The sequence below is a fragment of the Equus asinus genome, chromosome 20, assembly GCF_041296235.1.
Source record: "Equus asinus isolate D_3611 breed Donkey chromosome 20, EquAss-T2T_v2, whole genome shotgun sequence".
Classification (NCBI taxonomy): Eukaryota; Metazoa; Chordata; class Mammalia; order Perissodactyla; family Equidae; genus Equus; species Equus asinus.
In genome coordinates, this window is record NC_091809.1 from 65,616,658 (window position 1) to 65,644,314 (window position 27,657).

The 27,657-nt window shown below is 37.4% G+C and overlaps 1 long non-coding RNA gene across 1 annotated transcript in view; it reads left to right on the plus strand.

The window, feature by feature from the left end:
* LOC139041225 (uncharacterized) overlaps positions 1 to 27,005 on the plus strand; it is a 37,530-nt gene extending 10,525 nt beyond the window's left edge. Inside the window, exon 3 of the long non-coding RNA XR_011496052.1 lies at positions 24,918 to 27,005. This is a non-coding gene — a long non-coding RNA (uncharacterized lncRNA). The remainder of the gene's footprint in view (positions 1 to 24,917) is intronic.
* Positions 27,006 to 27,657: the final 652 nt, after the last annotated feature.

Consider the following 27,657-nt stretch of genomic DNA (forward strand, 5'->3'; position numbering starts at 1 on the left):
AGTTTTCTCACATTGCACAGCAGCTCTTTCCTGGGGAACATTTTGAAAACGTGAGGGCATTTTTGTCTTCTAGTGTGATCACACTTGAGCGTTTACATGGCAAAAAACATTATTACTTTATTTTTCTTTTATATTATAGTTTCAGGATTATATTTGTTTTATTTATCCTTACAGATCAGTTATATTATCTCTGAATTTTACTTTAGGGTAAGGAAGACCGGACTACAAAATATTTATTCTAGAAAGATGTTGCTGGTTTGGTACTGCTGGGAATCACTCATTGAAGGTTATCTTACTTATTTTGACTGTCACCTCCACACAGGTGTGGAAATGTCAGAAGGTCCTCCTTCTTCTTTCAATTCTGTCCCAAGCATGGATAAAGATACTTCCCTCAGTTCCCCTCATGCCTGACATAGTCTTGAGTAAAAAGAAACAAAACAAAACTTTGATACCTGGCAAAGGAAAAAAGCAGGGAAATAAATACGGAGAGTTTGAAGGATCCAAAGTAGGAAGAATCTAAACAACAGAATTCTTATTTTTAAGAATGGCCTACAAGATGTAATTACTGAAAGGTCTTATGGGATCTGTCCCACCTCATGTGTGCCCTAGAGAGAAAGAAATGTCTGACCTAAATCTGTACCTTTCCAGTGCCTGCCTCAGCTCCAAGAGTCGATCATTAATTTTTGGATGCGCCACCCAACAAAGACTTTCTTGGAAATCTACATGATCCAAAGCTAAGGCCAGAAAAGAAAAACAGTGGTTTACTTTTCCCCTCCTATTTGTTAGAATTGGGTTCACTGTCTGGTGGCAGAAAACTCAAATATGGTGGCTTAACCTAGAACGTTTTATCATCTCATGTAAAGAGTCTGCAGCTCAGCATCCAGGGTTGGTATGAATGTGTTAGGCACTCCGGCTTCCGTCAGCCTCCTCCTCTGCTATCCCTTAGGGGGTCCAAGACATCTGCTGAAGCCCCAGTTATTTGCCCACTTCAGCCAACAGAAGGGATAAAAGAAGGAAAAAAATCCTGTCTTGTCCCTTTTAGGACACTTTCCAAAGTTCTGCACACCATCTGCACTTACATCCCATTGGCCAGAACTTGGTCATACTGTTGCACCTAGCTGCAAATTTCGACTAGAAAATGTAATCTTCATTCCAGGAACCCACAAGCCCAGCTAAAATCACTGGGTCCTATAACAGTTTAAAGAAAAAAAAAAGAGGCAAAATCTCTGCCACCCTCATATTCCAAAAGTCTCCAGATTTGTTCTGGATTCCATATTTCCAGACTTGCCTCTTCCCTATGCAACTGACTTTAGCAATGACATCATTCACTTCAGGTGTGGCCAGCCACTCTTACAGGTCTAATAGTCATGCAATGCCTTCTTTTAATTTTAATACAATATTGATATTCATATGATAGAAATTTTTCACATACTTTAATGGGGTATGAGGAGATGTTTTCTCATGTGAGTACAATTACTTTTTTCTTTGATTTGCATATCAGTGACGGTGAAAACGTCTTTAAAATACTTTTCTTCCACTTGCAGTTTTCTTATGAGGTGAGATTGAATGATTCTTTTTCTCCAACTATATTTAGCCTTCTGATGCCATACTTTTGGGTTTGAAACATCAAAATTAGCCCTTATAAAAATGTCCATGATTCAGTCGGCTTTAATTATTCATGGAACAATATGATTTGTCATTGAGCATTGAACGAGAACCAGGATAATTATGATGTGATATGGCTGAAAACTAGAGAAAGTAGTGTAAACTCTTCCGTTTAGGAAGGTGCATCTTTACTCTCTGCGGGCTCAGGTCAACCTTTGGAGTGGCCTCTTCTGAGCATCAGTATCACAGAGGGCAGATAAACAATTTTGACCTGATCAACTTGCATTTTTCAGTATTCCCTTTGCTTTTCAATGTAAACTTTATGACCTCAAGTTGTCCAGCCTTTAGAGCCCCGTTGGTCTGAAAATAATAATAGCAGTGGTAGGAGTAGTAACAATGTAAGCATCCTTTCCATATGCACAGAGATGCAGTATTTTATGGTAACCCCTGCCCATTCCTGAGAATCCCCAAGGAATGCTTACATGCCCCACAAATCTATCCTGGTTGTGGCTTGTCCCCTCGGCTGGTCATTCTGTTCCAGAGGACTTCTCTGCGCTCTGGGCATCGCTCGCCGTCTTATAATCAATTCTCAAAGCTGCTGCTGCCTTCCTTGCACTGATTTGTCCCACTGTGGACACAGGCCCTGTCCTTAATCCCCAAAAGCACTGGTGAGGCTGGGCTGTCTGGTTAATGACAGTGACTGATAGCTTGGGAAATACAAAGGGAAGGGAGAGAGGGCAAGCTTAAGCTTTTTCACTAGATGTTGCTCCTCTAGGAGCTCATTGCCCTTGAGAAGGGAAATCCCCTCTTAGTAACTTTCTCAGCAGGCCTTTAGGAGTTACTTCTTTCTCATAAGACCAGCTTTGCCCATGGTCCCTCGCCTCCTCCTCCCCCAGCAGCTGTGCAGGCAACCAGACCAGCAAACAGACACTGGACTGAGGTCCAGTATGAGTTATAGCAACTGGGTACATAAAGTCTATTTTCTCTTTTAAGATTATCAAAGATGTTTTAGATTTGTGAACTTTGTCTTTTGCTAAAAAATAATGAAATTTAAATCAAGGAATGCTTTCACTGAGTTGCCCAACTTTTGTTTACAATATGGTACCAACAAAGTTACTGTTAAGGCTTAGTTTTGCCGTTTACTTTTGCCTCGATGCATGAACAGGGGACACCTCCACTGTGTGCTAAACTATACACAAGGAGTCATACCTTTGAGGAAGCCTCTGGACGTTTCAGTGAATATGGGGTACACACGGGTGGCTACTGGCTTCTCTTTTCCACCCCTTGTGGGTAAGATCTCCAACGTCCTGCTAGCACTCTTGTTGGACTCCCTTGCCTTGCTGATGTTCTTAGCTGTCCTCCCCGGTGGGCCTCTCCCACAGTGCCAGAGCATCTGTCACTCACCACTGTTGGCACCACCCCTAAAATCCATCTCTACCACCACTTCCACATTGATTCACGTTTGTCGTTCTCTGCTTTTTTTTCTACTTTCTGTCTTTCTAGCCTCTAACATTTCCCATCATTTCATTCACATGTCTTGCATAATGGGGTATATAGATATTGCCATCTAATGAGAGTTTTTCCTTCCATTTCACAGCCATGGGAGGAACTTAACTCCTCAGCATTCTGTGATTTCTTCTTTTGATGAGTGTTCTCAGAAATTGCTTCTTTATTGCCGAGAGCTTTTTGCTTTGTTTTGTCCAAATTTCTCAGGCATTTTTGCACCTGGAGCTGTTCCAGAAGTCTAATGGCTCTAAAGGGCTCTAGTTAGGACAGAGGGTTTTTCTGTCCATAAATTATTGTACAGAATAATTGTATCCTTAGTATTTAACATGTTCTCATACCAATGTATGGAACTGAATCAGAGTCTGTATTTTCCAGGAAGGCTTATCTCAGTCTTGGGAAAGGATATGCCTTTGGGTTGTTGATGCTCCAGGAAGATGCAATTCTATTCTATCCTTTATAGATCTGGGGGGATTGTGAGTTGGTTACAAAACGATATAGTGTTTGAAATTAGCTGTAAAGAAGAATAAAGTTTTATGAAACATTCTGGATATGATAGGAGAAAACAAGAAGGAGTGGGACAAAAGGATTGTATTATTTTGGAACTCTTTGATTGTAGGAAACAAAAACCTGACTAAAATTGACTTAAGAAAACGGGATGTATTGGTTCATGAAGCTAGAAAGAATGGAGTGGAACTGGCCTTTGGGTCAGTAGGATAGCAGGATCCTCTCTCTGCATCTCTGCTGTCTCTGCTTTTCTTGCCTGTTGGTCCTCTTTTCTCCTATGGCAGGTAGATTTTCTCTCCATGCCACATGGCCGAGGTAGCTCACATGATTATTCACTGTTCCAGGCCCTCAGCATAATGAAAATCTCTCCAGATCAGTGACCATCTTTCTCCCTCTGCTTCAATGCATGTAAACCACTGTGAAAGATTCTGATTGGCTCAGCTGAGGTCATGAGCCTATCACATTGCTATAACTGGGCTATACCGGGCTTGGCCCTGGTCACTTGCCCAGCTCTGTGGCAGGTGGGTGTGTATGTATGTGTGTGTGTGTGTGTGCGCGTGTGTGAACTGTTATTGGCTGCTCCCCAAGAACCACATTATTTTTTGAGGGAGATAGAAGCAGTTACCCCCAAAGAAGCAGTTACCTGGAAAAAGAAAAAGGGATGTTTAGCAGACAAAACAACTGACAATCGTTACAGAGACGAAGAAAGTAACTAAATTTTTTCAACTTTAAAAAGAAGGTAGGTGGGAAGTAAGATAACAATACAAGAAATACATGAGAAAAAAGGACAAATGTGTTGGGAGGATATGAAATAAAAACCATGATCACAGTCATAAAATATTTGAAGATTATCTTGAATATTTGAAGATTTTAGGCATTGTAAAATAGTTAATAGTAGGATATACTGTCAAAAGTAGGATAAAGGTAAGTTTGGAAATGATTTGAGGACTAGACTAATGTACATTGATAGAAAAATAAGCAGTCTCAGGTACCTGGTTTAAATTTCATCTACTTGTTGGTTTAGAGTGGCGTTGGGTGGATTCCTCGGAAGGGTTTGACTTCAAAGGATTCACAAGAAGGAAGGAGCAGAAGTGAGAGCTTTCTCTGGGAAAATATGCAGATATGCCTTCAAAGCTTTAAAGAGCCGGAAAGTGCAATGGTGACCTCAGCCAGAATTCCTATCTGTGAACCAACATAGCCAATCACAGGCAGTCTGAGCACCAGAGGAAATTTCCAGAGAGGACATGAAACAGCCTCATCTGGACGGAGGCTTGTGCCAATGTCAGGAATCACACAAACAGAACAATACAGGGAAGTGTGGCCTATGTTTGGCACTGTAAGGTGCAAAAGTTCACGGATTATTCTTTCCTTAGGAAATACACAGTTGGAAATGAAATGAGGTAAAAGGAAAATTACTCGGTAAGAACAAAGCATAACTTCTTTAGGATTCCTGATTAAGTAGATCCATATACGTAATCTCTGGAGAAGTCGAGACTGTTACAAATATCTACTCCATCCAACCCTATTGACGGGTGTAAGATGCTGATCAGGATCTTGTGGTATAGCATCTTCATAGTATAGGAAAACACCCTTTTCCTGGGCTGATGAATTAGTATATTAAGATGAAAAGAGAATGGGCTTCAAATCCTAGCTTTTCCACTTGAGTGTGACATAGTGATTTAACTCTCTGAGCCTCCATTTGCCCTTGTAGAAATGGGGAAATCTGGGACTAAGAACTTAGATTTCTTGTTTCTCATCTAGTTCATTTTCCCCTAAATAACAATATTTCTTCCTCAATGAAGTAATTGTGCAAACTGAATGAAGAGAAAATATGTGAAAGTGCTGTATGAAGTGTAGAGAGAAAGGAGGGTTGACACTTATTGAGCCTCTACTATGATCTAGGCATTTGGGATACAGAGATTACTAAGCCATGGACCTGCCCTTGAAGGGTATGGCAGACAGAATGAGGGCCCCCCAAGATTCCACATCCTAATCTTCCCAATCTGCAAATGTTACCTTACATGGCAAAAGAGATTCTGCAGATGTGGTTAAGCTAAGGATCTTGAGAAAGGAACGTTATCTTGATTAGAGTTGCTCTAATGTAATCAGAAGGGTCCTTATAAGTGAAAGAGGGAGGCAGTGATCAGAGTCAGAGAGAAGCAGATGTGATGATGGAAGCAGAGGTCCGAGTGACTTGAGAAAGGAGCCATAAGTCAAGGAATGTGGGCAGCTTCCAGAAGCTGGAAAAGGCGGGGAAATGCCTTGCCCCCTAAAGCCTCCAGAAGGAACACAATTTTGTCAACATCTTGAGTTTAGCCCATAAGACCTGTTTTGGATTTCTGATGTCCAGAACAGTAAAGTAACTTCTAATAATAAATTATTAGTACTTAAAATTTTAATAATAAATTATTAATATAATATAGATGTAATTATTAAATTAATAATAAATGTTTTAAGCCACTAAGTTTATGGTCATTTGTAATAGCAACAATAGTAGGCTCATTCAAGTGGCTTACAGTGTATGAGATGAGGAGATCCGTAAATAGAGAACTACAATTCAGTATGATAGATGCTATGACAAGGGTGTGTACAGTGTCCTCTCACCTAGTTTGAGGTGTGTGGCAGGGTTGCTCAAAGAAGGCTTTCTGATGTAGATGAGCTTGGTCAGAAAGATGCCCCTTCTCTAGCCTGGATCATCAGTGTCTCCCTCTTTGCTAACAATCTATCAGTACGATCCTAAATATCTAACCTTGTAAAACCTTTCATTGTCTGCCTCAGCTTTCTCTTTAGCCACCTCTGTATTACTTTTTTACCACTAAAGATCAAGTTCCTTGATAAAGCTGTCTGTCATGCTGTCTCTACTCCTCACTTCGGTTTCATCCTTCCATGCACTGCATTCTAGCTTCCGCCGCCATCCTCATTCCTTGAGCTGCTCTCTCTAAGCCATTGGTGGCCCTATGAAAGCATTCCGGCAGGGCTATACAAATAGTGACTGTTTCGTTTTACCAAAATGTGCTTTGTTACTTCTCCGGAAATACCATATATTCCTATTGGCTTTCTTGTATAGAATCGTAGGATGTTAGAGCTGGGAAGTATTTGCGCTGGAAGGAATCTTAGAGACCTTAAATGATGCAATCACCTTATTTATACATTAGGACTTGGGGCTAAAATAATTTACGGCAACTTGCCAACAGCATAGAAAAGAGTCAGTGGCAGAGTGTGGGCTAGAACTTAGAACTGCTGATGTCTAGTCTAGGACTTTTCTCAGTACACCAAGGCTTCTCAAGCTGCTTTGCTCATCCTATGAGATGATGTTGGGGTGGAGGGATATTCCTTTGTCAGAGAATTTTGGGAAAATGGGAAAAGAAAATGAGAAAAATTGAGAAAATGCAAAATGTTGCATCTTACTTCACTGTGCACACTGATATCTTCAAGTTTCTAAGAAATCTTGTAGTAAAGAAACTTGTTTCATTTTGTTAACTCAGTATTTCCCGAACTTATTTGACCATAGAAAACCCCCTTTTGGTCTCCATATAAGGTCTATCAGTAGGTTCGAGTCACTCAAATAGGAACAGGAAGTAGCTGTCTCAGGCCTCAGGCCAGGCTGGGGAGAGGACTGCTCTCCTGTGGCTCAAACAACGCAGGCCTCTAGAGTGGGAGAGTCCCCTTCGCAGGCCATGCCTTGTGAGTCCTTCATATCACATTCTTAGAGCTCAGATGTGCTTTCCACTCAGGCTGGTCAGGAAGGCAAGGCGCTGAAACAAAAGGAAGTGAAAGTGAAATTACCACTAATTGAACATACATAGTGTTCTAGGTATAGTATATGATAAATATTTTGCTTATGGTATCTCATTTTCAAAAAGTCTTGTATGATACATGTTGTCATTCTCCTTCTACAGGTGGGAAAAGTGATGCTCATGGAGTCTGAGTGACTGCTTGTTAAATGCCCATCACTAACACAGCTGAGACTCAAACACTTATCTGACTCCTAAGGCTGTGCTCTTCCTACACCTTACTCAGAGGGGATGCTGAAGAGACAAGTGCCTCTCAGGTAGCAACTGTATAGGCCATGCCACCTTGGCAGGGCATCAGTCCTGCCTTCTGCAGTGCAGAAAAGAGGAGGGGGACCATGTTTCTGAATGCTTACCTATGGCCTGGCTTGTGGTTTGTAGTTATAGGTTTCTGCTGACAGAGACTATCACCCACATGCACTGTATTTATTTATTTGGTGAGGAAGATTGGCCCTGAGCTAACATCCGTTGCCAGTCTTCTTTTTGCTTGAGGAAGATCGTCACTGAGCTAACGTCTGTGCCAATCTTCCTCTATTTTTGTATGTGGGATGCCGCCACAGCCTGGCTTGATGAGTGGTGCCTAGGTCCACACCCAGGATCTGAACCCACGAACTCTGGGCTGCCGAAGTGGAGCACGTGAACTTAACCACTACATCACTGGGCTGGCCCCCTACATGCACCATATTTATAATTAGAAAGTATTTAACTCCAGTGAAAGCAATGAGGCAGCAGAATACAAGATCCCCTTGTATGTTGCAGGCATGCAATAAACATTGAGCAGAAAAAAAAGATCTCAACATGCCCAGATGATGAAACAGCTGGTGTTCATCAAGGCATTCCAGTGGAAAACTCATGAAACTGCAAAATATTCTGTTTAATCCCCACTGTCACCTCTTGACCCCTGCCAGTAACTCTTGAAGAATAATGACATGAAAGATATTTCCAGTTTAGCATATTCCTCACTTTTTACCAACACTCCCAGTGAAGAGTTTTCTCTGCCCTTCTACTTCTTACTGATGCAGGGTGGAGGCAGAGATGTGCCATAAAATAAAACACAGATAGAGGAATTTGGAGGCCTAGATTCTAGTCTTGTCTTGCTTGTAATCATTATATAATTTTGGGCAAGTAACTTTTGATTCTCCGGCTTCCATTACCTTACTGTCCAGTGAAAGAATTGTTCAATTAGAACCAGCACCAGTATTCAATGGTGTAGAAATTGAAACTGAGTTTAGGTGACCTCATCCTATAGGAAAGATGCCCAGGTGCAGGGATTCGAGCACAGCTGAAAGACTTGTACAAAAATGCAAAGGGAGTAGTTTTGTTTCTTCCCTTCTTTTCTTCTCACGAGAGTGCCCAAGAATTATTTTGCTGATCGTTCCCTATTCCCTGCAGTTTGAGACCAGTTACCTAGTTATTAAAGAATGAAGCTATAGAGATATGAGAAGAGAAGAGCATGCACTTCTGGAGATGACAAGGAAACCTTTTACTCTGGATGTTTAATAGAGATTTTTTTTAACAGTGAGATAGGAGTAGAACTTCAATAAGATACATCTTCATCATTGTAACATTTCTCTGAAAGAAATCCTCCTTGATCATAATAATTAGAGAAATTCAAAAGAATTATAAACATCAGCACTGAATTAAATAAATCTAGCCCATCTTTTGCTCACATAATTTTTTAGCCACAGAAGAGCTACCTTTTTGTAGTCTGTCTTTGTTACAGGAGTGGGTATAAAAAGGCTGACTTCAGAATCTGATCTGGTTATTTACCACTGTAAGAGCTTGCAAACCCATTCTCCTCTTTCTTTTCACATTTACAATACAAGAATCTCTGGGTTAATAAATACCTTTAGTCGTAAGTGACAATAACCCAATTTGAACAGTCTTCAGCAGAAGGTGGGAATATAACAGCTTACCAAACCAAACTGTGTGAAGGACAGGGGTCAAACGTAATTTTGGGGATATCTCAGACTAAAACTGAAATGCTTCCAAAACTTCCCTGCTTTTTCCCTTTTGTCTTTATCTCTTTTTCTTGGCTGTGTTCTTTCAGACGCCTAATTGCTCAGTTTCAGGCTCACATTCATTGAGTATTTTAACCAGAGAAAAATGATCCCCAAAGCTTCTTTCTAGAAGGAAACAGAGGCTTCTCGCTCCCTGCAATAATTTGAAAAATTCTGGCAAAGGATTCTGATTGGTCAGGTTTGGGTCCTATGCCTATTAAGAGGTTAAGTGGATATTGCATGGAAATTTTCCTGTTCTGTTGGAATTTCAGCTAATGTCTCAAAGTTTCTTGTCTTCCCATATGACCCATCACCCAACTGCCACCAGTGATCATTATAAACATAAATATATGCCATGTCCTTGACTCTAATTCATACAAGGTAAAATTGTAAAGACCACAAGGTAAAAGACCACAACAAGGCATAGAAGGTCTGTCACTATCTGAATCCAGTCTAGATTTCCACCTTCCATTCCTAGTTACACACCCTTTCAAGTTACATCAGATTACTTCCTTATGCCCCCAAAACTGCGCGTTTTCATACCACTGTGCTTTTACACATAATCTTCCTTCAGCCTGGAATGTACCTCTCTGCTTCTTACCTTGAAAAGCTCCTAATTTTATGCTTGTATATAACTTTCTCTGTGTAGTTTTCCTAGATCCCCGCCCCCCATCTAGTTGCTCCCTCTAAAACATTTTGTACTCATCTCCATTATTATGTGTAATTCATTTCATTATAATTATTTACTTATGTATCTTTCTCACTTTTCAGATTGTGAACTCTTCCAAGTTAAGGTCTAAATTTTGTTCAACTTTATGTTTTCCACAGCATCTAAGATGGAGCCTGGAGCTTAATAAGACCTTAATAAGTGTTTGTTGATAGTAAGTGAGTGGATGAATGGATAAAAGTATAGGGTGCTTGAAATGAGTTTTGGGATTCAATTAAAAAACAACTTAGCTCACCAATTAAAAGGCAGAGACTGACAGAATGAATTTTAAAAATGATCCAACTATATGCTATCTACAAGAGACTCAGTTCAGATCCAAAGATACAAATAGGTTGAGAGTGAAAAGGTGGAAAAAGACACCCCATGCAAATTGTAACTACAGAGAGCTGGGTGGCTATACTAATTAGGCAAAATAGACTTCAAAAATTGCTATAGAGAAAAAAAAGGCCATTATATATTGATAAAAAAGTCAATTGATCAGGAAAATATAACAATTATAAACATTTATGCACCAAACAGCAGAGTCCCAAAATATATGGAAAAGGCATCAATAGAAATAAAGGGAGAAATAGACAGTTGTACAATAATAGTTGTAGACTTTAATATCTAATTTTTAACAATGGATTGACCATCTAGATAGAAGATTGATAAAAAAACAGAGGACTATAAAACTCTTAACTGAAAATATAAGAGTAAATCTTCATGACCACGAATTTGGCAATGGATTCTTAGAAATGACACTAAAAGCATTCAAATAAAAAAATATATAAATTAGACTTCATCAAGATAAAACACTTTTGCATATTAAAGGACATTATCAAGAAAGTGAAAAGACAACCAACAGAACGAGAGAAAATATTTTCAAATAACGCGTCTGATAAGGGCCTAGGATCCAAGATATATCTCTTACAACTCAATGACAGAAAGACAAACAACACAATTTAAAAATGAGCAAAGAATATTATGAATAGATTTTTCTCCAAAGAAGACATATAAATGGCTAACAAATGCATGAAAAGATGCTCAACATTATTATTCAATAGAGATATGCAAATCAAACCTACAATGACAGCACACCACACCCATTTGGATGGCTATAAAAAAATAGAAAATAGCAAGTGTTGGTGACTATGTGGAGAAATTGAAATCCTCATATATTGCTGATGGGAATGTAAAATGGTTCAATCAACCTGAAAAACAGTTTGGCAATTTCTCAAAAAGTTAAACATAGAATTATCATATGACCCAGCAATTCCACTCCTAGGTATATACTCAATAGAAGTGAAAAAAGGTACTCAAACAAATACTTGTACGTGAATGTTCATAGCAGCACTATTCACAATAGCCAAAAGATGGAAACAACCCAAACATCCATCAATGGATGAGTGGATAAACAAATTGTGGTTTACACATACAATGAAATATTATTCAGCCACAAAGTGAATGAAGTATTGATACAAGCTACAATGAAGATGAACCTCAAAAGCATTATGCTAAGGAAAAGAAGCAGACACAAAGGTTACATACTATGTGTTTCCATTTATGTGAAATATCCAGAAAAGGTAAATACACAGAAACAGAAAGCAGATTGGTGTTTGCCAGGGGCTAGAGAGAGGCAGGTTTGGGGAGTAACAGCTTAATGGGTACAAGGCTTTATTTTGGGGTGATAAAAATGTTTTGAAACTAAATAGAGGTAGTGTTTTGCACAACATTGTACAAAATGAATTGTTCATTTAAAAATGATAAATTTTATATTATGTGAATTTCACTTTAAAAAAGGCTAAGAAATGAACATGGCTTCATGTTCTACATGTCCTACAAAGGTAGTTTGTTATTACAGCATATCTGCTTTGATATAATCCCATATACTTTAAAATCTCTGCAATTTAGAATTTCGGGAACTCAAAATATGTTGAAACTTAAATTGAAAGTTAGCAGCACTCCATATATCTGAGAGAATCTCAGGACAGATCAGGAACATGCTGATTCCTTCACGTGTACCTATCTGCTCACCATATACATCTATCATTTGTACCACCTATTTCAGTAATCGAGACTGCAGCTTTTCAATTCTATCACTCCCAGTGGTCTGACCTCAGGTACCTTTTGTTTCTCCATTCTTTTTCCTTTAGGATTGTGGGGTTTTTTCCTTCTGTGGAAAGTTGTGGTATGTATGACTGGAGAGAAAAAAAAGAAAGACCTCTGATGGTGAGCCAGAAAATAACTCAAATGGAGAAGATTGAGTGTGAAGGAAGGGAATTAAAGTTGAAAAGCTGATGGAACAGTGTCCAACACTTGACATTGAAGAAGACCATAGTTCATGTGGTCCTGAGTGCATACAAAGCTCTGCTAAGCACCACCCATTTTGATTTATTAAGTCTAAGAGTTTCTTATTTCTGTTTAATCCCACAGTGAATTTTCACAATGACTGAAAAATCCAATAGAGATATCTTGCTATGCTACCAAAAATTAAACCATTCTCAGCTTGGGAACAGTCTGTCCAAGTTGCAACCAGCTTGGTCATACACTCTGTTCACTCCTCTCTGGCCTCTAAGTGTGTCTAAACTGTAAAGGCACTTTCCTCTGTCAGATTTAGTGACCACATCAACTGACCCCCAGCATGTGCAGTGTTCAGAAATGTTTTTCTCTCTCAAGCCAAATTTCCATTTTCTTGTTAAGTGCAATAAGCTTGTCCATAAAATGCTTCCATCAAACCCTATCTTTGATTCTCTGGGGTTTCAGTGCAGTACATTGTGTTACTCATGACATCATTGTCTCCATGGCAACACCCCAATGAGAATTTTCATGGTCAAAAGAAAAATAAATGCAAAGAAATTTCTGTTCAATCTTAATAACCTTGGTTATTTATTATTGAGAGAGGAGGGAGTGGGAAGAATGGAATTGTACTACTTGAGGCTAACCACAGAAATTTCAAGCCAAACTTCTAAGAGTCTTAATCAGGAATCTCCATTCTTCCAATTTCTTCCTTATCCTCTCCATAAAAGGTATGGCAATGGAACTCTTCTGCAGCTTACTTGAATAGGTGTTCTGGGTATTGAAAAGTGAATGAGAACTTGACTGAGGACATGGAGGAGGCCTCAGCTGGCGAGGCCCCAGGATTGAGACCCCTGTCATAATAAATGGGTTTCTGACTAACTGTGTGATCTTCAGCTAGTCAATTAAATTCTCTGCAGGTTTCCTCAGGTTCTGGAAGGAAGGCAGTACTTGTTTTGCCACCTTCAGGGGTAAATTGTGAGCATAAAATATATAAGTTTTGTGTATCTCAGATTATGCATTTTTGGAAACCAAATAGCAAAAAATATAATGCAGTCATCTTTCACAATCAATTGTACAACATATTTCAATCATGATGGCTACCACTCCCCTAACACTTTCTATGAGAATATGCCTCCTGCTAAAGAAGGGAGTTAGACAGTCATATTTAATGCTATGAAACCCTGCCCCCTGCCGTAACCTAGAAGTGAATATGTCAAAAAATCCGTAATATGGCCTGGTATAAAAAGAGGAGATGGACAAAATATATTCTCTCTACCTGGAATTTGCCCTGGAAGATTATTAGAATCGGAACCCAAAACTAAGAGTATAGGTAGAGAATAGTCATGGGGAAGAATCAGAGCCAATGGAGACTGTGAGGGTTGTAAAAAAAGAAGAAGAATCAGGATACCTGCAAAGGAGATGTTATAAAGCAGGAGATACCATAAGTTCAGTAAAAACTATAGAGAAAGGAAGAAAAGTGTAAGTCAGTTGGTAGCAAGAGAAAAATAGTGTATGTTGCTGAGAGAAATAGGAACACAAGAGATACCATTTCATTAGTTGAGTGTCTATTGCACAACGCTGAGAACTGGGGATTCAATAGCAAGACAGACACAGTTCTGACTTCATGGAACCAACAACTGGACAGACTAAAAAGATGTCCTAAGTACTCTGATAGAGGGGTCCTATGGGACCTATCATATGGGGTCCTGTGGGAGTGCTGAGTTAATCTGGGCAGTTAAAGAAAAACTCTCTAGAGAAACTGGTAACTTAGAATTTTATTAGGCCTAACCTAATGGACAAGTAAGAGTAATTCTGATGAGAAGAGAGAGATGTGAAAGAGTATTTCAAACTGTTGAAAAAATAGATGAAAAGGCTTTGAAGTGAGACATCAGCAGTTTTCCAGCACCAAGACACGTGTATTTCTGTAATTAATTTCATTCTCTTAAGCTTTGCTTTGAGCAAAACTTTGTTTCTCTTGACCTATGGGGTAGAATTAAAGCGAATGGCTACAAAAAAAGATAGTTCACATGAAGATGAGGTTTATAGAGACATGTAAGACATGGTCTTGCTCTTAAGAAGCTTAGGGTGTAAATGGGCAGGTGGGCTATCAGCAACAAATGAATAAGAACTAATAATGAAATGTGCTATGTTCTAAATACCAGGTTATAAGTACAGACAGTAAATGGCATATGAATTCAAAAGCAGTAAGCCATAATTTTCAAATTATTAAATACAAACTTCTCTTATAAAGAGAGATTTTCTTTGTGGTTACCCTGGGGCTTACATAAAACATTTCATAGTTATAACAGTCTATTTTAAGCTGATAACCACTTAACTTCAATTGTATACAGCAACTCTACACTTTTACTTCTCCCCCTTTTATGTCATTAATGTCATAATTGACATCTTTTCATACTGTGCATCCATTAACATATTCTTATAGTTGTTTTAAATAATTTTATCTTTTAACTTTTATACTAGAATTAAAAATGATTTACACACCACAATTACAGTATTACAATATTCTATGTTACAGCGTTATAGTACTCTATATTTGTATGTATATTTACCTTTCCCAGTGAGTTTTATATTTTCACAGGCCTCATGTTTCTGTTTAGTGTCCTCTTCTGTCAACTTGAAGAACTCCTTTCAGCACTTTTTATAAGGCAAGTGTACTGGTGATGGACTCCCTCAGCTTTTCTTTGTCTGGGAAAGTCTTTATCTCTTCTTCATTTTTGAAGGAGAGTTTTTCTGAGTATAGTATTCATAGTGGTAGTTTTTTGCCTTTCACCATTTGATTTTATTATACCACTCCCTTCTGGCCTGCAAGGTTTCTGCTGAGAAATCTGCCAGTAGTTTTTTGGGGCTCTCCTCTCCATCACAAGTTGCTTTTCTCTTGCTGCTTTCAAAATTCTGTCTTTGTCTTTGACTTTTGACAATTTGATTACAAGGTGTCTCAATGTGGATTTCTTCGGGCTTATCGTTTTTGCAATCCACTGGGCTTCCTGGATCTGGTTATCCATTTCCTTCCCCAGAAAAGTTTTTGGCCATTATTTCTTTGAATAAGGTTTCTGGCCCATTTTCTTTCTCTTCTCCTTCTAGGATTCCCTTAATACATCTATTAGTCTACTTGATGATATCCTATAAGTCCCTTAAGTTTTCTTTGCTCTGTTTCGTTCTTTTTTCCTTTCTATTCCACTGATTTGATAATTTCAAATCACTTAACTTCAAATTCACTGGTTCTTTTGTCTGCTTGATCTAGTCTTCTGTTAAACTCCTCTATTGAATTTTTCAGTTCAGCTATTGTATTCTTTAGTGCCAAGATTTCTATTTGGTTCTTTTTTATATTTTCTACTTCTTTGTTGAAATTCTCACTTTGTTAATGCTTTTTTTCTCCTTAATTTATTAAGCATATTTACAAAAGTTATTTTGAATTCTGTGTTATGTAGTTTACATATCTCCATGTCATTAGGATCAGTTTCTAGAGCTTTATCTTGTTCCTCTGTTTGATGCACATTTCTCTGTTTCTTCATTTTCCTTGACTCTTTGTGTTGGTATCTCCCAGTATAGAAGTTACACAAAATAAAAAGAGAAAGAAATCAAAGTATATCACTACAAAAAAAATCAACAAAATACAAAGAAAGACAGCAAGAGAGGAAAAGAGGAACGAAAGAGCTACAAGAGAGTTAGAAAATAAACATTAACAAAATAGTAATAGTAAGTCCTTCCATACCAATAATTACTTTAAATGTAAATGGGTTAAACTCCCCAATCAAAAGGCATGAAGTGGCTGAATTCATTAAAAAAACTCTAAGATCCAACTATATACTATTTATAGGAGACTCACTTGAGATTTAAGTATCCTACATAGGCTGAAAGTAAAAGGATGGAAAAAGATACACCATGCAAATGGTAACCAAAAGAGAGGAGGAGTGGTTATACTTTTATCAGACAAAATAGGCTTTAAGACAAAAATTATCACAAAAGCAAAGAAGGAATTATACAATGATATAAGGGTCAATTCACCAGGAAGATATAACAATAATAAATACAAGAGCATCCAAAATCAGAGCACCTAAATATATAAAGTAAACATTAAAAGAACTGAAGGAAGAAATAGAAAGTAAAACAGTAACAGTAGGAGGCTTAAAGATCCTACTTTCAATAATGGATGGAACATCCAGACAGAAAATCAATAAGGTAACAGTGGACCTGAACAACACCATAGACGAAATAAACCTAAGAGACATATACAGAACTTTCCACCCAACAACAGCAGAATGTATTCTTCAAGTGCACATGGAGCATTCTCCAGGATAGGTTGCATGTTAGGCCACAAAGCAAGTCTTAAAAAATTTAAGAAGATTGAAATTATACCAAATATTGTTTCTGACCAAAATGAAATAAAACTAAAAATCAAAGGCAGAACGAAAACTGGAAAATTCACAAATATGTAGAAATTAAACAACACATTCCTGAACAACCAATGGATCAAAGAATAAATCAAAGGAAAATTAGAAAATATCTCAAGACAAAAGAAACAAAAATACAACATGCCAAAACTTGCAGGATGCAGCAAAAGAAGTATTAAGAGGGAAGGTTACACTGATAAAAATCTACACTAAAAGCAAAGAAAGATTTTACATAAATAAGCTAACTTTACACCTAAAGGAACTACAGAAAGAAGAATGAACTAAGCCCAAAGTTAGCAGAAGGGAGGGAATTATAACGATTCAAGCAGAAATAAATAGAACAGAAAAAAATCAATAAAACTAGGAGTTTTTTAAAAAAGAAGAAAACTGATAAAATTTTAGCTTTACTAACTAAGAAAAAAGGGAGAAGACTCAAATAAACGAATGAGAAACAACAAGGAAACATTACAACTGGTGACACAGAAATAAAAAGGATCATAAGAGACTGCTATGAACCATTATACACCAACACTTTGGATAACCTACATGAAATGGATAAAAGCCTAGAAAAACAACTTACCAAGACTGAATAATGAAGAAATAGAAAATCTGAACAGATTTATAATTAGTAAGGAGAGCAAATCAGTATTCAAAGCCCTCCAGACGAAGAAAAGCTTAGGACCAGATGGCTTCAATGGTGAATTCTACCAAAAATTTAAAGAAAAGTTAATACCAATCCTTCTCAAACTCTTCCAAAAAGTTGAAAAGGAGAGAACGCTTCCAAACTCATTCTATGAGGCCAGCATTACCCCAATACCAAAGCCAGACAAAGATACAACGAGAAAAGAAAACTACAGGCCAATATCCCTGATGGACATAGATGTAAAACTCTTCAAAAAAACATTAGTAAACTGAATTTCAACAGCACATTAAAAGGATCATACACCATGACCAAGAGGAATTTATCCCTGGGATTTAAGGGTGGTTCAACATATGAAAATCAATTAATGAGATACACCACATTAACAGAGCAAAGGATAGAATTCATATGGTCATCTCAGTAGACGCTTTTGGCAAAATTCACACTTTCATGATAAAAAGTTGCAACAAACTAGGAATAGAAAGAAATTACCTCCAGGTGATAAAGGCTATATATGAGAAGCCCACAGCCAACATCTAACTCAATGGTGAAGAACAGCTTTTCCTCTAAGATCAGGAGAAAGGCAAGGATGCCCAGTCTTGCCACTTCTATTCAACATAGTATGGAAGGGCTAGGCAGAGTAATCAGGCAGGAAAAAGAAATAAAAGACATACATATAAGAAAGGAAGAAGGAAATTATCTCTGTTTTCAGATGACAAGATCTCATATATAGAAAACCCTAAAGACTGTGTAAAAATGCTGTTAGAATTAATAAAAATATTCAGTAAAATTGTAGGATACAAAATCAACATTAAAAAATCAGTTGTATTTCTATACACTAACAATAAAATATCCCAAAAGGAAATTAATAGAACAATCTCATTTATAGTAGCATAAAATATAGTTAGGGAAAAACTTAACCACAGAGATGAAAGACTTGTACACTGAGAACTACAAAACATTAATGAATCAAATTAAAGAATACATAAATTAATGGAACGACATCCTGCATTTATGGTTTTTTTTTTTTTTTTTAAGATTTTATTTTTTTCCTTTTTCTCCCCAAAGCCCCCAGGTACATAGTTGCATATTCTTTGTTGTGGGTCCTTCTAGTTGTGGCATGTGGGACGCTGCCTCAGCGTGGTTTGATGAGCAGTGCCATGTCCGCGCCCAGGATTCGAACTGACGAAACACTGGGCCGCCTGCAGCGGAGTGCGCGAACTCAACCACTCGGCCACGGGGCCAGCCCCCTGCATTTATGGTTTTAAGACTTAATATTGTTAAAATGTCCAAGCTACTCAAAGCAATCTACAGATTCAATGCAATCCCTAGCAAAGTCCCAATGACATGTTTTACAGAAATGGTAAAAACAATCCTAAAATTCATATGGAACCACAAAGGACCCTGAATAGCCAAAACAATCTTAGAAAGAACAAAGCTAGAGGCATCACACTTCCTGATTTCAAAATATATTACATAGCAACAATAATTAAAACAATATGGGACTGACATAAAGACAGACACATAAATGAATGGAACACAGTAGAAAGCCCCAAAATAAACGCATGCATATATATGGTCAACTGATCTTCAACAACTGTGCTAAGAATATACAATAGAGAAAAGGACAGTCTCTTCAACAAATCATGTTGGGAAAACTGTGTATCTTTAGACAAAAGAATTAAATTGGACCCTCATCTTACGCCATACACAAAAATCAACTCAAAATGGATTAAAGACCTAAATGTAAGACCTGAAACTGTAAAACTCCTAGACAAAAAACGTAGGGGTTAGTGAGGATGTAGAGAAATTGGTACACTTGTCCACTGTTGGTGGAAATGTAAAATGGTGCAGCCACTAAGGAAAATAGTATGTAGGTTCATCAAGAAATTAAAAATATAACTACCATACAATCCAGCAAACCCATGTCGGGATTTATCCAAAAGAACTGAAATCAGGATCTTGAAGAGATATTTGCACTCCCACGTTCATTACAGCATTATTCACAACAGCCAATATGAAAACAACCTAAATGTCTATCTATGGATGAATGGATAAAGAAAATGTGGTCTATACATGCAATGGAATATTGTTTAGCCTTAAACAAGAAGAAAATCCTGCTGCATGTGACAATACGGATGAACCTGGAGAAAGTAACGCTAAGTGAAATATGCCAGTCACAGCTGTACAAGTACTGTATGATTGCACTTACATATCTAAAATAGTCAAACTCATGCAAGCAGAGAGTAGAGTGATGTTGCCAGGGACTGAGGAGAGGGGCAAATGTGGAGTGACTATTCAACTGGTATAAAGTTTCACTTATTCAAGATGAATAAATTCTAGAGATCTATTGTAAAACACTGTATCTATAGTTTACAATACTGTATCGTACACATAGAATTGTGTTAAAAGGGTAGATTTCATATTGAGTGCTCTTACCCAATAAAAAAAGAAAGAAACATATTTGGCATGTGTCAAAGTTTCATTTAACTGATTAATGTAGGGACCATCAGAATGACAAAGCTAGCTCCACGAGGGTAGGAGAAACTGGATTTATATAGTCAGTGAAAATAAGAATGGTGAAATAACGTTACACTCAACTCTCTATGACTGAGGGTTTTGCATCTGTGTATTTAACCAGTTGGATTCAAATCAAAATCAATCCAATTTTCATCCGTGGTTGGTTGAATCCATGGATGCAAAACCCACAGATACAAGGGCACGAATATATTCATTGTACTATGGCATTTTGTATAATGGACTTGAGCATCTGCAGACTTATTTTCGGGAGCTCCTGAAACCAATCCTCTACAGATGCTGAGGGAGAACCGTACTAAATTAGATTGAAAAAAATCTGGACCTTAATCAATTTTTAGTCAAAGTTATATTTCTTGAGTGACTCAAATGAGCCCTAGCACGACATTAAAAGATCACACAATCATCTCTTTACCTTATTTTCAAGTTCTGGATAAATTTTCCAGAGCATTGCCTCTGCCATCACAAATAAACCAAATATTATCCTAGATAATGCATGTGTGCACATGTCTTCACACACACATAAAAGCTGATCTCATATGTTTTTGTGCTAAGATCATTAACTGAACTTGTTGCTTAGTTAACTGCCTTCTATAGTTTTAAAAGGTAATTGAAATTAGACACAGACTTAATATATAGCATACATATAGAGCCATGACTCATACACTAATGGTACAATAATTTATATTATCATACCAGTTCAGCGGAAGATATTAAATGTAGTCTTAGAAACTATCTTTATATTGTGTAGATTCTGTTCTATTTGGCCGGATTCATTTATGTAGGTGCAGCAAGAAGCATCATATCATAAGCCTTTTTAATGTATTGTCAGCAAAACTAGAGAGAAGCTCACCTAATTAATCTCTGTCGGGAGGTTATGCAAAAAATCTAGGGTTGCATTTCAATAGGCTTATCATTCCAGTGATTTTTTTTCTACTACTCTTATTAGCTTATCTATTCTGAGACTAAGAAACTGAAGCTAAGAAGCTAATCTCCACCAGGTTTTACCTGCAGTAGCTACAATGGTGGATGAATTCCTCCTTCTGCAGGGTTCCCCAATCCAATGACATTCCTGGTCTGCCAGGAAGTGGTTTTCTTTACCACCAGCTGCAATCCATAGACCTTGAAAGGGCTTTGTAGATATTGATTCCACATATAAAGTACAGCTCTTGCTTCTTAATGGTGGGCCCTTCATGATTAAATGGAACTTATTCTCCAAATAGGACATTACCAGCATGGTTTGGGTTAAACAACAGGTCTGTCCGGTTATACCTGGCACATGCACTGATTGCTAAAAGTCCTGTGTAAATAATCACAGTGCCATTACAGGTGCAAAGTCTTAATTCAGATAGTTATAATAATAGCTGTTCACTGTCCTAAGTATTTTGTAAGCAAGGCAATCAACATCTTACCTATTTCCTATAGAATCATCATAGATTATGTCAGTAGTAACATCTGTTAATTATAATTTGCTTATTTATATATGAGTTATAATTAGAATTTATAAAATCTGAACTTAGTAGGGTCTTATCTCTTTTTGTCAAAGGTCACTTGTCATTTTTGTAAGCTTAACCAAACATAAAAGCATTCTTTTGGATTCCCGTAACCAGATTCATCATCACCCTTAGGTTCTCTTGATGATTCATTAGTTTATAATCTACATTAAGATTTCCAAGAGGCTATTTTTACTTAATTCTAAGGGGTCAGTGGAAATAAAAAACATTCAAAGAGTGTTTCCTTTCAATTTGCCCAAGTATGGCCTGTTAAATTGAGTATTAGAAAGAAAACAAGAGGAAAGAAAAAGGTAAATCTTGTATGTTCTTCGCAAAACAGAACATTAAAAGCACTACCAACAAGATTTTAAAACAGATCACCACACAAGGTTTCTTCACTGGTTTTATTCAGTCCTATGTAACTTATTTACATTCTGTTGGATCCTGAGTCAACTACTGTCTACCTTCATAATGTTATCTCCTTCTGGATTAAAGTAGTACTCTAAATCCTGAATTAGGCCTCTGGTAAGGTTTGATAAGTGCTGTTCATGGTGTTGATGTCAGCTCATCCTGGAAAGACCATATTCATGAGTCTTTTCTGTGCACCGTTGGTATCTGAGTGCCTGTTATAGTTCTTTCCTCCAAAACTCAGTGATGATCGTTCTTTGCTATTTCTTCTAGAAGGACAAATTTCTGGCCTATAGCTAAAAACAGAGGCCTTCATGCAAGGTCAGAGGAGAAGAAACCACCTATTAATGATAAAAATGAAAATTTGGAGTAACTTTTTCCGAATAAGAGGATGAGGAAAATTATTGGAAAACAAGTGAGCAAGCTACATCAGCTAAGAAAGGTAATAGAGTCCTAAAAAATAAAAAGATAAAGACTTTAAGAAATAGTGAAAATAGTAAAGCCTCAAGCATAAAAAAGAGTTGGGAGAATTACGGGCCAAGAAATGGAAAGTGAAAGAAGAGGAAAGAAAGTAATGACATCAAGTCCACTGTACTCAGAAAAAATAGGGTTGCAGTTTGTGGAAGTAGTTTCAGATTTGTTGGAAAAAGGATTATAAATATATCAGCCAAGGAAGAAATACTTAGAGATAACCTGTGAACGTTAAGCAAGATTGAAAAATATTTTGAAAGGGGGCTATTTAAAAGGAGGTGTCAGGCAGACAAGAGTATTTCTGTCAATTGTAGCTCTCTTGAACAATCCCAAAGAGTGGTTTATTCACTGTGTTAGTGTTGACTTGGAAATTACTGTGAAAAAAAGAAGGGGAAAAGCTACGTCAAAAAATTATTCTTAAAAAAAGCCCCATGGCCTGCTCATTCATTTTAACCAAGCTCATTAGTCGCCAAGGTAGCTTTTTCAGCTATTTTCTCTATCCACTGTTCGTTTGGCTGTTAAGCTATGACTAGACGTCTGGATAAGTATCCAATTATTATTTTTCTAGGTGAAAACCAATGGTCTTGGAGCCAATTTCAGTTTCCTAAAATGAGAGCAATTTTAGAAGAAACCTGAATATGAAAGACCTGTCTATTCTTTTTTCTAAGATAATACTTAGGAGGCCCCTCAGCTGTGGTCAGAGAGAAGAACGAACCTCATCTCCTGTCTTTTTTTGTAGAAACACCACTAGGCAGGTAACCTCGCACCTGTTCAGGTCAATTTCCTAAGTCTCCTCGTTCCCATGTTGGTACCTTTGCTCTTCTTCCAGAAGCCCTCAGTTCACTCTGTGCTCATTCTACCTGCCACTTAACTTCCAAGATCTAACTCCAATTGTGCTTCCTCTGTGAAGTCAGTTCTGCCTCTGGCTTCTATTTATCTCTGCTTTCCCGTCCAAATATAGTGCTCAGAGGGCATTCCATAGTGCTCAGCATTTTAAGTAAAATAATGCTTTTTCATAATGTAAGAAAGTCATAAACTCTTACCTGATAGTGATTATAACCTGTGGGATGGAAAAAACTCATAGAATGAGTGTTGCAAGTCTTTTACCTCCTTCTGCCTACTCAGAAGGATTGTGACTTTGTCTGTTTAGTCACTTCCTTTCCTCAACCCTCCAAGTTGCCAGGTGAGTTCTTTTAAGCTTTTCCACAGGAAATCAAGAGGAAGAGAGGAGAGGGGAAGAAATAAGGGCACTTGGCCTAGCTCTTGGAGGAGGAAAGTATGTGCCTTGGAGGGATGAGAAAAGTGCATGCAAAGACAAAAACAGGTTAAAGAAGTATAACTTCAGACAATAAATCTCATTTATGATATTCAAGAAATTCTAATAAAAGTCAACTTTGAAATCACTTTTCTTGCTCGGCTGTGTTCTATTGACTATGACAAAATTTGGGGACTAAACTTCATGGGTTAGGGTTTCATAACTGCTCTATTTGGTATCAATTTATTGAGAAAATATGTGCTAACTGAAATCAAGAACACTCTCTTGGAGTGGAGAGAGATGATGTAGTATAGAGTTTTGAGACAGACAGATAGAGGTTTGATTCTAGCTCTGCAGTTACTGCTTGTGCCACTTGAGGCCACTTGTCTAAACAATCTAAGCCTTGACTATCTTAAATATCTCCCTTTATTATTCTGTAAAAGGAAAATAATAATAGCAATGATGATGATGATGATGACGGTATCTAACCCATGGGTTAATTTTGAAGATTAAATAATGTGTTTAAACCTAACAAGCTGTCTGACACAGAGTAAAATGCTCAATAATACTAAGATTTATTATTATTATTGCAGTCCATATATGACTAGTCCCTTTGGAAAGAGGGGTGATGGGAAGGGGATTAGTTAGTTTACTGAAAGTAGTTCAAGAAAGGCACTTCATGGGGTTATTTATCATATTAAATTTTTATTTATTTATGGTTTTAAAAATTACGTGAAATATGCATATTCACTGTAGGAAAAACATAAAATATTAAAAAAATGAGAGAAAAAGCCACGTGAAACATGACCCCCCAAAAATAATTACCATTAATGTTTTGCTGTATATTCTTTTAGATTTTGTATGTGCATATGTGTGGATGTGTATGTGTGTACTTTTTGATTATATTTGTTTTAAAACAAAAATAAGATACCATTATCTATAATGTTTTGCAAACTGCCTCCAGCACTTAATATCTTGTGAATATTATTCTGTATCAGTATCTATATTACATTTTCATTTGAAGTTTCTGTATAATACTTCCTTTTGTGGATGTTTCATAATTTACTTATCTAGTGCTGAAGATATAGTTTTGAGCTGATTCTTAAATGGTGATAAGGAGGGAGTCACGTGAAACTAAAGGCAGAGGTAACAGCAAGTTCCAAGGCTCTAATATGGGAATGAACTTTTTCCAGAGCCTGGAAGAGGGCCAGTGTGATGGAGAAGATATCAGAGGATTCTGAGAAAAACAATGGCATGATCAATTTATTATTTTTTTTTCAACCAATCCAGCAGCTGTGAAGACCAGAATGAAAGTTGGAGGCCGGCAAGAGTGGAAGCAGATCAGCTAGAGGCTCTCACGTTTTTCTAAGAATAAAATGATGGAAACTTGGACCAGGGTAGGAGCTCTGCTGTTGCCATCTTGAATTTCTTAATAATTCATCTTTGAACTCCAGTTTTGTAAGTGAAAGTTTGATGGGACGATGGACTATACACATGAGCAGAGGAGATAAATGCAATATGTGTAGCCATCATTCCTTGCCATCCCATTAGTGTACAGAATTGGCAATGCCCCATGAGCATAAAATTCCAGTTGGCTTGCAATCCGTGGGAGTTCAGCAAGATTCGCAGCAAGAACAGGGTAAGCAAGTTACATCTAAGATTGACTAAGCAGGGGCACTGACAAGAAAGCTTTTCATCTGAACCAGAACTTGCTTTGAAGGCAGAAAGAAGGCAATGATGTTCTAAGAAACATGAAGTACCAAAGAACCCTATCATATCCTCTCTTAATCATGTTACTTCCAGTTATTAGTCAACTACTTAAACTGAAAACAGTGACATAGAAGAAACAGGAAAGATAAGGCACACCATAGTTCCTTTTCTTTTCAGTCCCTCCTTACTCACTGGTAAACTAAAGGTAGAGAGCATTGGTAGAATGTGCACGCATCAAGAAGAGAAATAAAAACAGCTGAGTTAGGGGCCATCTCTAAGTTCAGCATCTCTGCTTTGGCAGCCTGGGTTCACAGGTTCAGATCCCCCGTGTAGACCTACAGCACTCATCAGCCATGCTGTGGAGGTGACCTACATACAAAATAGAGGAAGATTGGCACAGATGTTAGCTCAGGGCGAATCTTCCTCAAGCAGAAAGAGGAAGATTGGCAACAGATGTCAGCTAAGGGTGAATCTCCCTCAACAACAACACAACGCAGCTAAGTTAGTTTTGTGCTGTGTTTTCACTATTCCGATAAGAATGAAATACATATACATGAATTGTTTAATTTTGGTGATTTTGCACACAAATTGTGTTCTTGTTTTTTACTTAAAATTGGCTTTGCACAATATATTTATGAACAATAAAATATGCTAATAAGTTAAATTTTTAATCTCTCTTTACTTAGAATGACAGTTGCTATGGAGAAAAATTAAGCAAAAAAGGGACTGAGATTGGGATATGAGCTTCATAGAGACTTTAAAATTTGAGCTAAGACCTGCAGGAGGTGAAGGAGCAAATCAAGTGTGTAGCTGAGAGAATAGCCTTGCAGGAAGATGGAATCAGGGCTCAGAACAACAACTCTTAGAGCCTTGCAGTGCCCAAACTGCATAAGCATACACAGGAGCCCTAGAAGGAATAGCCACTGTAAAGGCCATGAGGAATTTGCATTTCGTATATGAAAAACAGCAAGGAGACCTGTGAGTAGGAGCAGAGTGAGCTAGAGGGAGTGTGGTCAAGAGGAAATGGGAGGTGAGGTGATGGTGGGCATGTGTAGCTTGTTGGCCCTTGTACTTGACTCTAAGTTCTTTGACTTTTACAGTCAAGTGTCCCTTAACAACAGGGATATGTTCTGAGAATACATCTTTAGGTGGTTTCATCATTGTGCAAACATCATAGAGTGTACTTACACAAACCTATATGGTATAGCCTACTACATGCCTAGGCTGTATGGTAGAAATCTTATGGGACCACCATTGTATACACATTCCGCCATTGACCGAAATGTCGTTATGAGGTGCATGACTGTACTTTGAGTGAGTTTCGAATCATTGCAGGGCTTGGAACAGAGTACTGAAAGGAATGAATAAAGATACAGATTAAACTGCTGGCTCTGTAATTAACCAGGCATTTGACTTTGAAAATGTTACTTAAGTATGCTTTGAGTACATTTGTTCTAAGGTTTGCTTTCTTTCCGTTTCACATGGGCTTAATAATTTTACCTAACTCAGAGGGATGCGAGAATCAAATATGATGCTCTGCGTGAAGTGCTCAGTGCAGTGTTTGGCCTGTCCTAAATGGTCAATAAATATTATTTATTATTAATGCTGTCGTAATAATAGGAACTCATGAATAGGAGCATTTTTGTTAGCGTGCATTTAATATTTCCAAAGAATCAGAAAAAGTGATCATATTAAAGCAGTTCTTACTTAGATAAGAAGACCAACATACTTTAACCATTTGGAGTTATTTCCTATTTAAAACAAAGTTACTAATTAATCCACTCAAGTTAAAAATAGTTTCTTTCAGTAAAGTAAAAATGTTAAAGTCACCCAGGGGAGAACTTTCTAGCTAAAATACAAGGATGACTTTGATTAGGAAACTACTTCCAATTTATTCTTCTAAATTATTCTTCTCCATAGTGCCTTCTTTTAATCTTTTCATTTAAACAGCTTTATTAAGACGTAAGTAAGATAAAGTGCTCATGTTTAAAGTGTATAATTTGGTATGTTTTGACATGTTAAACCCATGAAAACATTCTCACAATCAAGATAATAAACATACCCATCACCCCCAAAAGTTTCCTTGTGCCTTTTGTCATTCTTCCTCCTCCCCCTTCCTACATCACATCACTCAATAACCACTGATATGCTTTTTGTTACTATAGGTTAGTTTGCATTTTCTAGAATTTTATATTAATAGAAACATGCAGGATGTGATATTTTTGCAAGGCTTTATTCCTTCAGCATAATTATTTGGAAATTCATCTATATTGTTGCATTTATCAAAAGTCCATTACTTTTCATTCCTGAGTAATATTCAACT